The sequence below is a fragment of the Vulpes vulpes genome, chromosome 10 (genome assembly GCF_048418805.1).
Source record: "Vulpes vulpes isolate BD-2025 chromosome 10, VulVul3, whole genome shotgun sequence".
Taxonomy (NCBI): domain Eukaryota; kingdom Metazoa; phylum Chordata; class Mammalia; order Carnivora; family Canidae; genus Vulpes; species Vulpes vulpes.
In genome coordinates, this window is record NC_132789.1 from 27,475,852 (window position 1) to 27,494,734 (window position 18,883).

General features: G+C 41.9%; 3 protein-coding genes and 1 pseudogene across 9 annotated transcripts in view; 2 read left to right on the plus strand and 2 right to left on the minus strand.

The window, feature by feature from the left end:
• Positions 1 to 4,083, minus strand: part of ZNF280B (zinc finger protein 280B) — a 24,003-nt gene extending 19,920 nt beyond the window's left edge. The window contains exons 1-2 of one of the 2 annotated variants that reach the window (XM_025989064.2): positions 3,961 to 4,083; positions 3,083 to 3,143 (exon numbers count right to left, since the gene is read on the minus strand). The gene's annotated coding sequence lies outside the window, so the exon portion shown is untranslated. Of the gene's footprint in view, positions 1 to 3,082; positions 3,885 to 3,960 lie in introns of those variants that run through there. The other variant, XM_072723319.1, reaches the window with a different exon arrangement.
• The window catches only part of LOC112907482 (immunoglobulin lambda-1 light chain-like), a 699,686-nt gene that overhangs the window by 355,271 nt on the left and 325,532 nt on the right, over positions 1 to 18,883 (plus strand). The window lies entirely within an intron of this gene.
• Positions 1 to 18,883, plus strand: part of LOC112907540 (immunoglobulin lambda-1 light chain-like) — a 548,801-nt gene that overhangs the window by 193,155 nt on the left and 336,763 nt on the right. The gene's annotated exons all lie outside the window — the stretch shown is intronic.
• On the minus strand, positions 3,957 to 12,054 carry LOC112912351 (zinc finger protein 280A-like; annotated as a pseudogene).

An 18,883-nucleotide genomic window follows, 5' to 3' on the forward strand; every position in this document is an offset into this window, starting at 1 on the left:
ATCAAGATGGTGTTTGTGAGGAATCTGAGCATCAGGAAGTATCTAGTGAGCCTACCAAGTGCCAGGTACTTGTCTAGGTACTGGTGATACAGTAGTGATTGAAACAAAGACTCTTTCTTCAGGGACTTGACACTGCAATAGAGATAACTAGAAAATACATTTTAAAAAATAGACACATATGAAGTTGCTGTATGCAATGTTATAATAGCACATGTTACATATTTCAATTCCTAATGTAATGTAAAAGATACAAAATATATTATTATATATGTGTATACATATACATAAAATTTCAAATGGTTATAAATGCTACAGAGAAAATAAAGGAGGAAATGAGCCAGGTAGCATAGAGGCAGGTTGATATTTGTATGGCATGGTTATGGGGATCTGGGGAAGAATTCGCCAGCAGAAGGAAGGGTAAACACCAAGGCTCTGAGAGGAGCCTGCTTACCAAATTTAAGGACTGCTCAAGAGGCTAACATAGGCAAGCCAATGGAAAGGGAGAGAAACTGGAGATGAGATCAAAGAATGAGTTCATCGTAGTATGTTAATGTAGGCCATTCTAAGTTCTTTGGTTTTTACTCTGAGTGTAATGGGTCACTGGGAGGTTTTGAGGGAGGAGTGATTCGATCTTTCATTTCAAAAGGATCACTCTGGCTTGCTATGTGAAGAAATTAGACTTTAGAGGGTAATACCTGGGAGCAGGAAGGCAAGTTAAGAGAGCACTGAAATAATACAGAAAGGAGGTGATAGTAGTACAAGACAGGGATACTGAGAAGGGGTCAAATTCCTGATCAAACCTTTAAGGTTAAATGTTCACAAGATTTGTTGATAGATTGGATCTGGGATGTGAAGAGGATGACACCTACAAGAGGTAATGCTGAGCAGGTAAATATGAGACCAGAGCTCAGGGAAAGACCTAGGCTAAGTACACAAATTTTGGAGTCTTTGGCATGTAATGTTACATAAAACACAAGACTAGATGAGGTCATCTAGGGAAAGAGGGCTGATATCCAAGCCCTGGGGCATTCCATCAGTTAGAGGTCAGGGACATAAGAAGAAACCAGGAAAGGATATGAAAAGGGAACACTTACTTAGAGCCAACTGGGGTGGAGGTAGGGGTGGGGGGTGGGGGTGGGGGCAGTAAAAGGAAATTGAGAAAAAGAAACATGTTGTAATCCAAATGAAAAATTATTTTCAGGGAAGAGGAAATGAATGACTCTGATAAATGCTGCCAATAGATCACATAATTAATAACTAACAACTGATTACTGGATTAAGCACTGTAGAATTCATTGATGATCTTGACAAGAGTGGATTTAAAGGAGCATGGGAGAACTGGAGGAAGCGAATAAGCACAACTCTGGAGTTTTCCTATAATGAAAAGCAAATATGAAATAAAATAAGCAGAAGGGGGATATGCAATTAAAAGATGGATTTTTTTAATGAGAGGTGACATTACAGTCTGTTTGGTGATGATAATCATCCAGAGAAACCAAAAACTTAATCCAGGACAAAGAAGAGACTTGCTGGAAGAGTATTCCTAAATAAACAAAAAGTGCTTGGATTTAGTACATAAGGGAAGGTTTTGCCCTTAGCCTGGAGCCAAATAATTCACTCATAATAACAGAACAATCGGGAAAAGAGTTGGAATGGTGGGTAACGGGTGTGGTAGCCAGCCTCCAAGATGGCCCCAAATAAATCCTACCTCCTGGTATTCACACTCTTGTGTAGTCCTCTCCCACACTATCACAAGGTTAGCCTATGTGACTAAGCAAATACAGATGGGATGTATCGAACTTCTGAAAAAGACTGCACTTCATCTTGGGGCAAACTCGCTCTTGAATCTCCTGAATCACTCTATCTAAGGGAAGCCAGTTGCCATGACAGGCACAGCCCCATAGAGAGGCCCACAGAGTGAAGAACCGTCAGTCAAGTGAGCAAGCTTGGACACTGGTCATCCAACAAAAAAGTCCTCAGAGACTGCCAACCCAGTCAAGAGCTTCAGTATGACCTCCTAAGACACCCTGAGCCAGAATCACCCAGCTGGGCCAGTCCTAGATCCTAGAGCATGACAAATGTTGAGACAAACATTCCTTAGGTCATTAAGTTTGAGACAACGTGTCCCACAGCAATAGATAACTATATAATGGGTCTCACTGAGCTATATACACAAGTTACTGGGCATACAACTTACTTATTGGTTGCCAACTGGCATGAAACGATTTCATGTGGCCTCGCCCACCCATATTCAATCACTTCACCAAGTAAAGCCCTTAAGGAAAGGGTAATACAAATGTGCAAACTAACCTCGTGTAATCACTCTTAATCAACACACATTTACCCTGAGTTAACCACTTTAACACATGAGCTGAAACCTCTGGTATGTGTATCAGCCCATCTTGGCCTCACACCATTGTACAAGAAGTCAGTTTCATGCAGCTTAAAATGTATGACCCTCTTACTTTCTTTTTCCTTTCGAGAGAACAGGTGAAAGAATGCTGCCCTCCTTGTTTTTAAGGGAGCAATAAACAGAGCTCCAGAATTGGCTTGCATTTACCAGACATACTCAGGTCAGACACACTCAGGAAACACTGTCTAAACAGTAGTCTTTTTTTTTTTTCTAAGATTTTATTTATTTATTCATGAGAGACACACACAGAGAGCGAGAGAGGCAGAGACACAGGCAGAGGGAGAAGCAGGCTCCTCGCAGGAAGCTCGATGTGGGACTCGATCCCAAGACTCCAGGATCATGCCCTGGGCCAAAGGCAGGCGCTAAACTGCTGAGCCACCCAGGCTGCCCAGTAGTCTTTTAACACAGGAGAAAATAAGGGAAAACTGAAGGAAAAAAAGATACAATCTTGGTCCTTATAAAGATCTCTCCGGGGCACCTGGGTGGCCCAGTGGTTGAGTGTCTGCCTTCAGCTCAGGTCGAGATCCTGGAGACCCGGGATCCAGTCCCACGTCAGGCTCCCTGCGTGGGGCCTGCTTCTGCCTCTCTCGCGTGCGCTGTGTCTCTCATGAATAAATAAAATCTTCAAAAAAAAAAAAAAGATAAATAAATAAAGATCTCTCATCTTACCTCAGGTGTGCACTGAAACTTCTAAGAATTTGAGCTACTCCAGGCGGGAGAAGGTCACATCCTTGAGGCAAGCAGAGAGGAGGATGTGGGTCACTTGCACGTTGCAGGCATGTTTTCTATTCCACTGCCCACCTGAGATCGCCTTCTGGATGTTGATCAAGCACCTCGCGCGAGGAACCAGGGAAGAGAACCGGATCCTCTCCGGGGCACCTGTTCCTCCCCCACTCCCCTCCCCCACATCTTAGTAAAGAAAACACTACGCCTGCCCACGGCCCCCAACCCAAAGCCTTGGAAACCACCCTGGTGTCCTGGCTGGGGGGGGGGGGGGGGGGGGGGATTTGCGGGGGACCTCCTTAGGGCGGGAGGGTCTCAAACAGTGTCCCGGCAGAAATACAGCGAACAAGGAAGAGGTGCGGGGCCTTCGGGAGGCAGGAGAGGGAGCAATAATGAATTTACAGATACTTGAACGTCCTTAAAGGGTCTGGGCCCGCCGGCGTCCGGAGCGCGTCCAGAACGGCCAGGATGAAACCACGTGAATCCCACCGGAGACCCCGCAGGCCAGGTCGGGCAGAGCCGGAGGGGCCCGGGCAGGCCTCGCCTCCGGGAGGCGCAGGCGGGGCCCGGGCCTGGGGGAGGGGGCGGCCCGCCGCCGGTGGGGGAGGGGAGGCTGCCCGAAAGGCCCCCGCCGAGGCGGCCGCAGGCGTGAGCGTGGAGGGGCCCTTCGGAGGCCGCGGCAACAGGCACAGGCCGCTCCCGCGCGGCCAGACCCGGAGCGCGGCGGCCGGCTGGGCTGCGGCCGCGGCCGCCCTCCCCCTCCCCTTCCCCCTCCCCCGCCCCTCCCCGCCGGGATCCCCGGGCCGCGCCACGCCCCCCCTTACCAGCCCGGGTCCGCCGCGTCCCCGAAGCGGTCCCGGAGCTGCCGGCGGCGCACCGCCCCGACGCGCTCCCCAGGCGAAGCCTGAGGGGACGACGCCTCCTCAGGCCCCAGGCACCGCTGACGCCGCCGCCCCCGCACGCGCGCCCGCTGCGACCTGTGATTGGCTGCCAGGTGCGGGCCGAGGCCGGCGCGGCTCAGGGCGCCGCGATCTGATTGGCGGAGAGGCCGGGCGGCGCCTGCGCGCGCTCTGGCGCCCCTGGTGGCGATCGCTGGAGGCGGGGTCAGGCTGAGGGCGTGAGGGCAGGGGCAGCACCAAGTCCGGGGAAGAAGAGTCTTAGGAGGTCAAGGACGCAGAGCTGACCGGGCTCCAAGGACAAGGGAGGGCCCCCAATCCATCCGTCGGGGTACTTCTGCCCACCCAGCGTTTAGCTCTCATAATCCTCAGGTGTCATCCGTTTGTCATAAACGCGCTCCTCGTGTTTGAGGTAACTTGACCATGCAACTGGGTCTTGACGCCCATGCTCTTGACGTTGCATCTGGTCAAGCTTTACCAAAATAGCCTGGCACCAATTTTTGTATGGCTTGCAGCGACCTAAGAAGGAACTTTATATCTGTTCCTGTCTGGAAAAACAAAACACAAGGGGAATATGATTTTGCAACACCTGAAAAATAGATAAAATTCAAATTTCAGTGTCCGTAAAGTTTTACTGGAACACAGATATACCCATTCCTTTAGATATTTACCTATGGTTGCTTTCCTGTTAAAACAGCAGTTGGTTCGTTGTCAGAAATCATATTCAAAAGCCTAAAATATTTACTATCTGGCCTTTTACAGATTTTTTTTTAATTGCCATTTCTGCTAGAAGTCTGTCTAGTTTAGTAATGTGTTGAAATTTAAAAAAAAAAAAAAAAAAAAAAAAAGACTTGGGATCCCTAGGATGCTTAGCAGTTAAGCGCCTGGCTTTGGCCCAGAGCATGATCCTGGAGACCCGGGATCAAGTCCCACATCGGGCTCCCTGCATGGAGGCTGCTTCTCCCTCTGCCTGTGTCTCTGCCTCACTCTCTGTGCCTCTCATGAAAAATAAATTAAATTTTTTTAAAAAAAGACAGATTTTGGGTTTTTTAATATATAACACTATTTTTGTCACTAGATCTACTTTCTTGTTATCTCTGTAGGTTCTATTGTTCCTCTTTACAATATTTTTAAGTCTTTTTAAATTGTAATGTAGTTGGGATACAAGGTTATATTAGTTCAGTTGTACATTGTAGCAATATGACATTCTATACATAGCTATCACCATAAGTCTACTTACCATCTGTCACCATACAAAGATATCCTCTTTACAATTTTTTGAGACAAATGCCTAGGTATTTTGTTTGTAAGCTCTGTTATTTCATTTATATGTAATGCTATAAAGTTACCTTCATTTACTTAAGTACCAGTTTAACTATATCCTACAATTTTTGCTTCATTAACATGTTCATTGTCATTTAATTCCAAGTATGTCTTTTTTTATCCTTTTAAAAAATGTTTTTATTTGTTTACTTGAGAGAGAGAGCATGAGTTGGGGAGGGTCAGAGGGAGAGGGGGACTGTCTCCCTCTGAGGAGTCCCTGCTGCAGGGTGCCTGATGCAGGGATTGATACCAGGACCCCAAGATCACAACCTGAGCAGAAGGCAGACACCTAACTAACTGAGCCACCGAGATGCCCCTCCAAGGATGTCTTAAATTCACTAGTGTTTCTCTTTTTAATACAAGAGTTATATGGTATTTATTTCCAAATCTATAGGATCTTAAAAAGCTGTTCCTTTATGAATTTCTTGTCTTGTTGCATTATGGTCAGATCACACAGTCTAAATAGTATTGATCCTTTCTTTGCATTTGAGGATTTCTGTTCAGTCAAGTATACCATAGTCAAAATTAAGAGGATGTTGATATAGAGAAAGTATTTTCAATGTCTAAAATGTGTATTTGGGAAATCCTCTCCTTTAGGCCTCAAAATTACTCCATCACCCTTCATTAAGTTACTATTAACTATGCTCCAAACTTTATTCAAATTTCACTAGTTTTTCTACTAATGTCCTTTTTCTATTCCAGATTCCCATGCAGGATACTGCATGGACCTTAGTCATAGTGTCTCCTTAGTCTACTCATCATGACCTTGACGATTCTAAGGAGTCCTTAAGGGTCAGATATTTTGCAGAATGTTTCTCAATATGGGTTGGATGTTTTCCTCATGGTTACACTGGGGATGTAGGGTTTTAAATTATACCACAGAGGTGATATGTCCTCATCACTTCCGGGGGGGATACATGTTATCACTATGATTTACCACTAACCTCTCCACTGTAAAGTTACTTTTCTCTCCTTTCCATAGTCTACTCTTTGGAAGCAAGTCACTAAATCCAGCCTATCCTCAGGAAAACACATCTAGTCTCATTGAGAGGAGAATGCCTATGAAATACACAAATTATTGAGAGAACTGAAATTATCTGGACTTCATTTGTAAGGAAGATTTGTTTATCTTACCTTTAAATTTAATTTTAAATTAATCAAAATTAAATAAAATTAAAAATTCAGCACCTAAGTCATACTAGCTACATTTCAATGGCTCAGTAGTCACATGTAGCATATTGGACAAAACAGATATAGAACATTTCAATCACTGCAGAAACTTCTATCAACAGCACTGATTTAGATCATTATTTTTCCAACCTTTCTTCTTTTCCCTCCTCTTCTTCGTTGAGGTACAATTGACATACAACATCATATTAGTTTTAGGAGTACAACATAGTGATCCAATATTTGTTTATATTGTGAAATGATCACAATAAGCCTAGTGAACATCCATCCATCACCAAACATAGATACAAATTCCTTTTCTTGTGATGAGAACTTTTAAGATTTACTCTCTGAGCAACATTTTTTTTATAAATTTATTTTTTATTAGTGTTCAATTTGCCAACATATAGAATAACACCCAGTGCTCATCCCATCAAGTGCCCCCCTCAGTGCCCATCACCCAGTCACCCACACCCCCCACCCACCTCCCCTTCCACCACCCCCAGTTCGTTTCCCAGAGTTAGGAGTCTCTCATGTTCTGTCTCCTTCTGAGCAACATTTCGAACAATATGGTATTATTAACTATAGTCACCACACTGTACATTACCTCCTTATGACTTATTTTATAACTAGAAGTTTGAACCTCTGGATCCCCTTCACCCATTGCCCACCCTACCCCTTCTTCTTTTCAAATATATGCAGTTTAAATATTAATTTCTTCTAACAACTGCTTTACCTCCATCTTATAAATTTTGCTGTTTCAATATAAGTCAGTTGCAATTATTTTCCTTTTCCACATCATCTTCTTACAGGAACTCTGAGTTGTTTATTTTTTTTTATTTTTTTTTACTCTGAGTTATTTAGAAGCAGAACCAGAATTAGGGTGAGCATAGAGCACACATTCAAGAGGTTTGTAGAAGTGCAGGAATGGCACTTTGTACTTTAGGCTCCTGGCTTCCTCTGCTCTGGTCCTAGCCCTGTTTAAATATATTGCTTAATTTCCAAGCTTTGGGGTTTTTTTCTCAATTATCTTTCTGGTTTTGATTTCTAGCTCAATTCCCCCAAAGTCAGTGGGCAGTTACAAAAAACCCTAGAGCTAACACCATAATTAATGATGAGCTATTGCATGAGTCTGAGAACAAGACAAGGATGTCCATTATAACCACTTCAATTCAACAAAGCACTTGAACAGCCAAGACAGCTTTGAACAAGAGAACTTAAACTCCCTGGAGAACTCTCACTGGAGAACTCTCACTGGAGAACTTAAACTCCCAGATATCTGTATTAGTCATCATTCTCCAGAAAGACAAAACCAGTAGGATAAAGAGAGAAAGAAAAGGGGTTTATGCAATTATGGAGACCCAGAAGTCTGATCATTATGCTGTCTGCAAGCTAGAGAATCAGGAATGCTAGTGGTATAATTCAGTCTGAGTCTGAAGGCCTTAGAACCAGGAGTTATGATGTCCAAAGGCAGGAGAGATGGGATGTCTCATATCCCCTTTTTCCCCAAAAGAGGGGAAAATTTCTCTCCCTTCACTTGTTCTCTTAGGGCTCTTAATGGATTGAATTAGATAATGCTCACCCACGTTGCTGAGGGTTTATCTTGCTTACTCAGTCTGTTGATTTAAATACTAATCTCTTCCAAAAACACCCTCACAGACACCCCCAGAAATAATGTTTTACTAGCTACCTGGGCATCCCTTATCTCAGTAAAGTTGACACATAAAATTAATCATCACATAAGCTTAGGCAGAAGTACAATGTTTAAGACAGTGTGGTGTTACCATAAGGATAGAGAATTGAAAAAATGGAAGAGAATGGAGTCCAGAAATACATTACAGTCTCCTGCTAGACTTACACAAAGGTTCCTCTGAAACACAGTGGGAAAAGAGTGGTCTTTTTAGTAAATGGTGCTGGTTGATTTGAATATGCATATGAAAAAACAAACCTGGATACTCGGACTTGTCACACAATAAACAACAAAAAATAAATAGATTTGAGATGGATCTTGGACCTAAATGCAAAAAAACTAAACAATAAAGCTTCTAGAAGAAAACAAAGGAGGAATATATTTATGTCCTTGGTAGATAATAATTTCTTAAATATGATGCACTGTGAAGTACCAACCCTAATTCATATATATACACCTAGGAAACCACCATCCAGATAAAGCCACGGGATATTTCCAGAACCCTAGCAGTTCCCTCATACCTTCCTAATTGACAGTCTAGTTTAAATATATATTTGGGACACTAGGGTGGCACAGCTGGTTGGGCATCTGACTCTTGGTTTTGGTTCAGGTCATGATCTCAGGGTCCTGGGATCGAGCCCTGAGTCAGGCTCCATGCTCATTGCTGTCTGCTTGAGATTCTCTTTCCTTCTCTCTCCTGCTCTCTCTCCCTCTCTCTAAAATAATAAATAAATAAATAAATAAATAAATAAATAAGGCTGCAAGACTTGAATAGGCACTTAATAAAACAAGATGGTAAAATAAAATAAAAAAAAAGATGGTATTCAAGTGGCCAAAAACCATATTAAAAAATTCTCCAGATCATTAATCATCAGGGAAATGAAGATGAAAACAATGTAGTACCACCTCAACTTCAGGAGAACAGCACTAATAGAAAGGACTGACAGTACCAAGCATTGTATCTGTAGCCTTGGAATTCTCAGTGTTGTTGGTGCCAGTGTAAAGTATTTCAATCACTGTGATAAAGTGTTTAGGAGAATCTGCACTAAAACGTTAAATCAGTGTAGCTCCGGAACTTCTCATAAGTACACATATATTCTAGGGAAATGACTACATATGTCTTACCAAAAGACATGCACAGACTTGTGTCAGCTTTATTCCAAATAGCAAAAGAATCAGCCTCAAGGTCTATTGGGAGTCAAATGGGCATATAAAACTCTACCATATTCATTCAGTGGGATTCTACTCAGCAATGAAAAAGAACACATTCTTTCTCATTGCATCCCACTTCTTTAAAGAAAAACAAAGACAAAAATCTATTGTGTGATCTCAGTTACTTATAGCTTAAAAACTGAAAAAAAAAAAACTGAATCTCTCGTAGTAGAGGTCAGAATAGTGGTTACTTTGGGGAGAGAGTTTGGGAAGAAGCATAAAAAAGGCTTCTATGCTACCTCTTGATAGTACGGACCTGAAGAATTGTCACCATAAAACCTATCAGTGACTATTATCCACAGCCATGATGTATAGATGGCCTAGCCTCAATTCTATCTGAAAGAGTTCCTGGAGGTAAGTAGAACATAATTTTCACTATAATGCTAGCTGTGGTAACATCTGGAATAACTAGAGCTCATGGCAATCCTCTTTATAGATATTACTAGTGAGAACTACAGGTGGATGTTGCTGAGAATAATGGATGCTGCACTTCTTGATCCTGGTTGAACTGAAATTTGAATCACAACCTCTGTTTCAGGAGGAAATCCTTCCAATTGCTCTGGCTTTTCCAAAAGTTTGATGCTCTGTTTTCTCCTTTGAAGTCAAAAACTGTAGCTGGCATTTGGAACCCTAAAAGACTCTTGTTCCAGTGCCTCCAACAATGATTCACATAGAATATGACAGCTCTGAAAATATTGAAACAGGATGGACAGAGCAAATTCTTAGTGTTTTCATGGCATGTTCTGAAATGCATTTCCACATCAGCCAAGGCTGACGATCTGTAATTGCAAACATAGGGCATTTCACCAGGCTTATGATTGTCCTTCATGTGCTGTAAGAGAACCTGGTCTGTTTTGAATGACAATTCACAAATTTTAAAGACAGCAGAGGGCTCTTGGGTAGTGTGTACACTTTCAATGTGACATTGAAGCTGGAAGGGAGTGGGAAACTGTCGATGACAGTGCTGACAGGTGGTGTGGTTTTCCCAGCTGTCAGCCCTCTGCTTCTCAAGTACCAAATGGCTCCTCACATGGCTCAGAAACTTGACATTCTTCAGAACTTTCAAGCAGCTGAGGCATTTAAAGGTTGTGTGAGTCTTCTGTTTTGGCTGACTGTCTCCTTCATGTTGCCCATAGTAAAAGTCACGAAGTAACATGATCAGATTTTCTTTCTTGGGATCCAGCCTGGTTTTGACTTGCCAGACTCAAAAAGTCTGGTTTTTACAGGCTTTCCAATCTATTTTGTGTCTAGATCCATAAGATTGAAATGTGTCCTGTCAGTTGCATAAGCCCAAGAAAATAATGCTCCATTCTAAACATGGTTTAATGAAGATGGGACACCTTTTGAGGTTGTGCTCATGCTCACTGTAGAAGAAAAATCTGAAAGGACCATAGTGAGGAATGTCCTCCTGGTATTCCATCACTGAATTTAGGTCTTTTGGGATTTCCACTGTTTATACTGGAAACGGTATAATTGCTTTGAATTGTGAAGACTTCCACCCTTGCCTCCTACAAAAGTAGACCTCCAAGTAGACACAAAGATATGGAGAGAGCAAATCTGAGGGATTGTGAGGCATGATTTGTGGTGAGCTCGTTTTATAATCAGGATGAAACAAAAGCTCAAAAATCATAGGACTATTACTCTCCATTCAGATTGAGGTGGCCACTGTGAGTGCCACATGGATTACATGGTTTGCATGCTGCAATGAACAAGCGGGATCTTGACTCAAGTAGCCTTTCTTTCTCCTGGAAGATCATTCCAGGGTCACTCTTCAAAATGTCCAAAATGACTGGTTTTGAATTTGAAATCACTCCGATAAAGAGAATTTTTGCATCTTCATTTACATGTTTCACTTTTACTAAGATGAGCTCCGCATCTTCATTATCCTTATTCCCATGTTTGGATTCTCCTCTGTCCTTCTCTGGTGGTTCTGGCACTTATTTTTCCTCACATGACAAGAAAAGACCTACAATTTTACAACTGCTTTTTGCTTAAAGAGGTCCCTTCAACTTCTAGTGCTTTCTTTTCGTAAATTACCGTCTAAGTAAAACCACGTTTTTAGTATTTATTTCAAAAACCAAAATCATTGCCTTACTTAATCCTCCTCTGAAATGCTGAGATAACTATGAGCATCCTTATCTTATACCTGAGGAAGCAGGCTCCAACTATGTAGGTGACAAGATAGTCCTAGAGTTACCTCTCCAGCCTCCCAGGTCTCTAGCAATTGCAAGCTCAGCATGCCCTCTTGCAGGGCCATGACTAGGGTAAGGCAAGTGAGGGATTAGGGCACAAGATTTAAGGGCAAGAGTTAAAGAGGCAAAGGTTCAGCATCTCAGAGCACCTGCCTCCCGCATTTTAGCACCCTAGGCATCTCACTAGCCTCCTCTTACTCTCAGGTTTACCCTCTAGGATATCTAAGATTTCTAGCCAATCTTACCAAAACTGAGCTTTTTTCAGTCCCCTAAAAACAAATTAGCAAACCCTGTCTGCTGTTTTCTAAAGATATCCAGAACCTGACCACTCTCTTCTACTTCTGCTGCCCTCTCCCTGATCCAAGACACCATGTTCTCTCCTTGGATCGCCACAGAAGTTTCCAACCTCATACCTCTTTTGTCATATCTCTGATCCATGTTGTGCCCAGTGCTCCTGTTAAAATACGTAAAAGAGCTCGCAGGCAGTACTTTGCTTATGGAACTCGAAAGGCTTCCCAACTCACTCAGAAAAAAGGCCAATGAACATAAAATGTTTAAAAAACTCCAGGCCTTTGGCGCATACTCAACAGTCCTTATCTTTTTTGCCTCTCCTTCCCTCCACTGCAGCTATACCGTGAGTCTGGAAGGCACCAGACCTTGCACTTCCTTAGGACTTTTGTTGCTCCCCCTGCCTTGAATGCTTTTCCCTCAGATATTTCCATCTTGGCTCCTGGCCTGCTTCAGGCCCACAGTTTCTCAGCAAGGCTTCACTAACCATGCTATCAAAAATCACCACCTCCCCCAACTTACATGCCCTACTCACCCCCAATGCTATTTTTCAACTTAGTATTTACCACCTGCCTAATACCCGATACAGTTGACCCTGAACAACATGGGTTTGAACTGCTGAGGTCTACTTCGATGAGAATTTTTTTCAGTAAATATGGTACAGTGCTATAAATGTATTTTCTTTCACAATTTTCTTTTTTTTTTTTTTTAATTATTTTTAAGTAATCTTGTAGGTGTCATCCTCTTCACATCCCAGATCCAATCTATCAACAAATCTTGTGAACATTTAACCTTAAAGGTTTGATCAGGAATTTGACCCCTTCTCAGTATCCCTGTCTTGTACTACTATCATCTCCTGTCTGTATTATTTCAGTGCTCTCTTAACTTGCCTTCCTGCTCCCAGGTATTACCCTCTAAAGTCTAATTTCTTCATATAGCAAGCCAGAGTGATCCTTTTGAAATGTGACTTGAACTCACAACCCCGAGATCAAGAGTCGCATGCTCTACGGACTCAAGTTAGCCAGGTGCCCCTCCTTATGATTTTCTTAATAATGTTTTCTTTTTTCTAGCTTATGGTATTATAAGAGTATTATATACAATACATGAAACATACAAAATATGTGTGAGTTGACCATTTATATTATCAGAAAGGCATCCAGTCAACAGTAGGCTAATAGTAGTTAGGTTTTGGGGGAGTCAAAAGATTATACAGATTTTCTACCTCACAGGGGGTCAGTGCTCCTAACCTCTGTTATGCTTGAGAGTCAACTCTATATAAACATATCTTGCTTTTTTCTATCTCCACCCACGAGATTGTAAAATGAGGGAGGAAAGGGACTTGTATTTCCTTTACTGCTGTATCCTAGGTTCCTAGAGCAATGTCTAGCATATTGTCAATGTTAAATCTTTGCTACACAAATAGTGGCTATTGATCATCAGTGTGATCATTTATGTGAATGGCAGACCCAAACCCAGGAATTCCAGGCTCTCCAAGCATTTAATGAAATCCAAATGATTTAACATTATCATACAAGGGAGACATTCCAGTCAGTGTGTAGGGGTGAGTATGTGTAATTGAAACAAAAGTTTCCTGAAAGAACACCCTCCCTACAATGAATAGGCAATCTTCTATCCTGTTAACAAATTTTATCTATGCTAAGTAACAGTATTAAAAACAAAGAAAAGGTTAGTGTTTACATGTTTCCATTTCCGAAATAAGACTGCATCACATCAGTAACATTTCATTGTTTGGCAGCATATATTCTTTGTGTTGTATTGTGATAGCAAAAATAGTGTCTTACAGTCAATGGTATCTTAGATTCAATGAAAAAATTCTTGTTTTTTTCCCATAAGCTGATTGCAGCCCATTACATTTATTTTGTGATTCACTAATGAGATGCTAGCTGCATTTTCTCAAATGGTTTAAGACAGGGATTGGCCTGCTCCTATTTTTGCACAGCTAGTGAGTTAAAATGCTTGTTACATTTTTAAGTTTTGTTTTCACATAAAAAATTTTTTTACACTTATTATGTATATATTATATTTTTTTAAAAAATGGGCTGGGAAGAGCCAAAAGAATATTTTGAGACATGTGAAAATTATGACTTTCAAATTTCAGTGTCCACAAATAAAGTTTTATTGGGATACATCAATGATCACTGGTTTAAGGCTACAGTCAGTGGCTGTTTTGACCCTATTATGGAAGAGTCGAGCCCTGAAACAGAGGCTGCATGTCTCCTAAAGCCTAAAATATTTACTATTTTACAGAAAAAGTTTGTTCACCCACGGTTTAAGAGAAGCAAAAATGGAAGATACCAAATTTATTAGCTTACCAGTTTCTGGAGTGTTCCAGATGATTCAGTGGGTCTCAATATTTCCCATTCTGGCTGTAAGGAAGGGCAAGGCTGGAGCATCCTTGTTTCTGCTTTCCACAAAAATGTCTCTCATGTTCAGCTGTGGCATGTCCTGCTCTGATGGAGTGCATACCTTACTCTCCAAATGCCTTTCTGAGTGAGGTCTCATCATGGGATCCCATCCCTTTTATAAGACCATTGTAACCTGATCTATTATACCCAAATGGAACTCTGGTTGGGTTTCCTGAAGAGTTTATCCTGACTGGATTTTGGGCTGTTGACCAGAGTGAAGGCCCGAAACCTGCCATGCTAATCACCCCCACCAAGAAAAGAATGTGGGTGGGGCTTCAGGCCCTGGCTCTGGGGTGGCCTGCCAGGTTGGGACCAATGCTGGGAGTGCCACTTCCTCTCTCTGTCCTCCAGAGCCCCACCACCCTATCTCCAATTCTTTTTTTTTCTTTTGTATTTTTTTTTATTGGAGTTTGATTTGCCAACATATAATATAACACACAGTATCTCCAATTCTGCTGCATCTTGAGCTGTCAGAGATCAGCAGGGGTAAGAGAAGGGGGTCCACACAGATGTTCCAACAGAGCTCAAGCTAAAGTAAGGGACCTAAAAGGGCACAGATCTTCTTTCAGGTGCTAGGACTTTCTCACCCACGCTGCAGAGGACAAAAACCTGTCCTCTCCCTGTTCTCACAGACAGCAATGGGGCTGGTCTCACTTCCCACTTGTCAAGGTAGTGTGAACTGGAAAACTCTGCTCCCAGGGGATTCCCAGGGGATCACACTCTAATACCAAGAGCTCTTTCTACACATCAGCCTACTCCTTTCTGAATCCGTTTTCAAGGGTCAAAGTCATATATTAGTTAGCTGAGTCAGCTTTAACCCTCTCCCTTTCCCCTCCTTCACTCTCCCATCCCTCAGCACCTTCTAAACTGAATCTCAGGGTATCCCTCTCTCTGACCTTACAGCTCTCTTTATGGATTCTTGGGAGAAGGGAGGGCTTCAAGTACCCCTAACAGGCAAAAAAATATCTGTATTTCCACTATTTCCATTGCATCCAAGTCACAGTATGAGAACAGAAATCCAGTTTGCTAATTAAAATATTCTAAAGTGCCATAACCCATGGGACACCTGGATGGCTCAGTGGTTGGGTGTCTACCTTCGGCTCAGAGTATGATCCTGGAGTTCCGGGGTCGAGTCCCACGTCGGGCTCCCCGCATGGAGCCTGCTTCTCCCTCTGCCTGTGTCTCTGCCTCTCTCTCTCTCTCTCAAATAAATTAAAAAAAAAAAAAACTTAAAAAAATAAAGTGCCATAACCTGACATGACTCTAAAAATACCTCTCTTAAAAAAAAATACCTCTCTAACCAAGCCAACATGTTGGACACCTTAAACGTACATAGAATTATATGTCAATAGGGGAACCTGGGTGGCTCAGTGTTTGAGCATCTGCCTTTGGCTCAGGTCGTGATCCCAGGGTCCTGGGATTGAGTTCTACTCTCCTAGGGTAGCCCTCTTCCTATGTCTATGTCTCTGTCTCTCTCTATGTCTCTCTGAATAAATAAATAAAACCTTTGGGGAAAAAAAAAGAATTATATGTCAATAAAGCTGGATAAATAAATAAGTAAATAAATAAAATGTCGTTCTGTGTAAATATGACAAATGAAACTCCAGGTGATATGTAACAAAGGATCCTTAATCTTGCCTGGAGCTATGGAATAGCTGCCTTTGGGCCCTTCCTGTAGGAAAGCAGGGCTAAATGAAGTAACAGGTTTCCGCAGTAGAAAGTCCTAATGGTGAGAAAGTCCTCCTGGACCCCCGTGGGTTCCTAGTACTTTGTGCTGTGCCACTCTGTTCCAGCCACATTGCCCTTCTTGTACTAGGACCTCTGCACTTATTCCTTACTTCTGGAATTATTTTTAAAGATTTTATTTATTCATGAGAGACAGAGAGAGAGAGGCAGAGACATAGGCAGAGGGAGAAGCAAGCTCCCTGCAGGAGCCTGATGCAAGACTCCATCCCAGGCCCCCGGGATCATGCCCTGAGCAGAATGCAGATGCTCAACCACTGAGCCACCCAGGCGTCCCTGGAATATTTTTCATACAGACATCCTCTTGGCTCCTGTCCCATATCCAACGGTTTGTGGCAGAGCTGTTTATCAATGGAGCCCACCCTGACCACTGTATTTAAAATGCCCACTTCCCCCCACCTACAATCCCCTGCTCCCTTGCCTTGCTATATATCCTATGCATTTTTCCATGGCTCTCACCCTCTTCTAGTAGACTATGTGATTACTAATTTGTAATGCTTATTGCCTGCCTCCCTTGCTGTAATTTCTCTTTTTATTTTTTATTTTATTTTATTTTATTTTATTTTATTTTATTTTATTTTATTTTTCTTGCTGGAATTTCATTCCCATATAAAGAGTGACTTTGGTCTGTTTTCTTCACTGACATATATCAAAGACCTGGACTACAGGGATCCCTGGGTGGTGCAGTGGTTTAGCGCCTGCCTTTGGCCCAGGGCGTGATCCTGGAGACCCGGGATCAAATCCCACGTCGGGCTCCCGGTGCATGGAGCCTGCTTCTCTCTCTGCCTATGTCTCTGCCTCTCTCTCTCTCTCTCTGTGTGATTATCATAAATAAAAATTAAAAAAAAAAAGACCTGGACTACAGCAGACATTCAAGAATATTTGTTGAATAAATGTAATGGATGGATTGAGAAACAGATTCAGCCATTCTGAAGAATTAGAAGGTACTCAGTTTTATATGATTTCTGCCTGGTGGCAATGCTAGTGGTTGCCAATCTGTTTTCCAAGCATAGCATTGAAATTTTAAAGTTTTATGTTGTGTCCTTATTTCTAAAATGTGGGAAAGTCATTTTTAAAGTTGTAAAATTTGATGAAGCCAAAGAAAGCACATCTGTGTGGTTATTTGGCCTGTGAATTATCAGTTAGGCACTGCAAATTTAAAGATACGTTAATTTAATTTAATTTTTTTAAAGATTTTATTTTTTACTAATCTCTACACACAACGTGGGGCTCAAAGCTACAAGCCTGAAATCAAGAGTCATGTTCCCCCCACAACTGAACCAGCCTGGTGCTCCATGACATGTTAACTTTATAATTCACTAGTTTGTAATACAGTCAGTGGTACCATATAAGGTGGAATGATGGAATAATAGGATCCTGAACTCTTCCATAGAGATCCTTCCAGTGATTTTAGCAGTAGTTCAGGCTCAGAATCAGCCCAAATCACATTTCCCATCTCAACCCCTAAAAGTGATATTTTAATATATTTCTGGAATTTAATATATTTATTTAATATTAAATAATTTAATATTTAATATATTTTCTGGAATTTATTTTAATATATTTCTGGAATTTAATTTAATATATTTCTGGAGGTTTAAGCCTGTGATTTTCATCCTGTTACACTTTAGAATTGCCTGGGGAACTTTTAGAAACACACTTGCCCAATCCTGCTGCTGGCTAATTAGATTAAAATTTAAGAGAGTCCCTTTACAAATTCTCAACAGCCATGTGCCCTCCACCTGAGAAAGCACCAGTGGCTTTGGGAGTTCTGTTTCCCACCTCCTTCTAACAGGAGAAAGGCTTTCCCTTCACTTTTTCAGAATCATTTTCGCGTGCATAGGCCAGGGTGTAAAAACCTACCTCCATGGGTGCAAATCAGTGTGATAATTTGAAATAGAGGTAACAACAGGAATGCCACCACTAATGACTACATAATAATCCTTTTGATTTGGGGCATAAAACCCAGAAGATATTCAAAGGAGTAAGTGAAGCTGCTATAAGAAAACCCCTTCTGAAAAGAAAAAGAAAAAGAAAACCCTTTCTGTTCTCATGGACTTATTTATTATATATTTTTCAACATTTCCATCCAGAAAAACTAAAAGTAGAATCCCTGTCGAAGCCTATCTCATTCTAGGGTGGTGATTCTCAGCAAGGGGAATTTTGCTTCTTAAGGGACATTTGGTAATATCTGGAGATGTTTTGTTTTTCAGCTTTTATTTATTTATTCATAAGATACAGAGAAAGGCAGAGACACAGGCAGATGGAGAAGCAGGCTCCTAGCAGGGAGCCTAATGCGAAACTTGATCCTAGGATTTTAGGATCATGACTTGAGCTGAAGGCAGACACAACCACAGCTCTCCATGTGCCCCTTGTTTTTAAGATTTTATTTATTTAAGAAAGAGCATGCACTTGGGGGGAAGGGCAGAGGGAAAGGAGAGAATCTTTTTTTTTTTAATATATAAATTTATTTTTTATTGGTGTTCAATTTGCCAACATATAGAATTTGCCAACATATAGAATAACACCCAGTGCTCATCCCCTCAAGTGCCCCCCTCAGTGCCCATCACCCAGTCACACCCACCTGCCACCCACCTCCCCTTCCACCACCCCTAGTTCATTTCCCAGAGTTAGGAGTTTTTCATGTTCTATCTCCCTTTCTGATATTTCCCACTTATTTTTTCAAGGAGAGAGAATCTTAAGCAGACTCTCCACTACTCACACAGCCCAACATGGGACTGGACCTCATGATCCTGAAATCATGACCTGAGCTGAAATCCACAGTCAGATGACTGCCTGGCTGAGCCACC